Raw genomic sequence first — 1061 nt, 5'->3', positions numbered from 1 at the left:
CGGTTCTAGAGTTTTTCGGCGGCGCTACCTGTCGAGATCTTCAGGACCGCGATCCAAGATCTGTGAAGTATTTCTTCGGGCGAAGACCCGCATCGACATGTGCGTCACCACTTGTGGCGGTGCCTGTTCATAGGCTCGTAACGCAGCTTGGCTGCTATGGCACTATCTTGGATCTTGGAAAGTTGGAAGCCTGTGTCTCTCTCCTCCGATGAACACTTCGGCGACGACAGCGGCTAGATTCTTTGGTGATGATGATGTAAATTTCTTTGTGTGTTGTCTCTTCGGACTGTTTCAGAGAGAAGCCATGTATGCTTTATGTTGCTACTATTATGAATGAATACATGGTTCTTCTAAAAAAACATCATACTAATGTCGATTGCTAATACTATTAGACCAACCGCAATCTCTAACAACGGAACAAAAGCACATACAACACGGTGAAAGAAGAGACGGGCGCATCGTTGGCCATGTCGGTGATGTCGCTGAAAAGATCGCCGATGTTGGGGAAGTAGTCATTGTTGCGTAAGTAGTCGCGTGTAACCACGTTGGTGAAGTAGTCGTTGTTGCGTAAGTAGTCGCGCGTAACCACATTGGTGAAGAAGCCCACGATCACTCATCAAAAACCTTACGATTTTTTTTCAAAACTATCATGTTTTTTGTAGCAATTTCGGAAACTATAGCGCAGATTGAAAAAAAATGCAAAACTGTGACCCTGTCGGCCAGGAGTGGGCCGAAAAGGCAGTTTTCGGCCAGGCGAAGACCGAAGTAGGCTTTTCGGCCGCGCTTGGGCCGAAGACGTGCGTAGCTGGGCCGAAAAGTCGGTGTTGGCGGGGGCCCGGCCGAAAATAGTAGCTTCGGCTACCCGGCGGCCGAAGCGGGCCGTTTTCGGCCAACCAGCGACCAACGTAGGCCTTTTCGGCCAGGCTTCGACCGAAGCTATTTTCGGCCATGTATCGACCGAAAAGGTGCGGATAAGCACCGTCGTCCCTTTCCTCTCGCTGCCTCTGTTCTTCCTTTATGTTTCCCCTTTCTCTCTCTTAGTTCTTCTCTGTACCTCGCCC

This window comes from Triticum dicoccoides, chromosome 6A (genome assembly GCF_002162155.2).
Source record: "Triticum dicoccoides isolate Atlit2015 ecotype Zavitan chromosome 6A, WEW_v2.0, whole genome shotgun sequence".
NCBI lineage: Eukaryota > Viridiplantae > Streptophyta > Magnoliopsida > Poales > Poaceae > Triticum > Triticum dicoccoides.
This window is presented reverse-complemented; position numbering follows the sequence as displayed.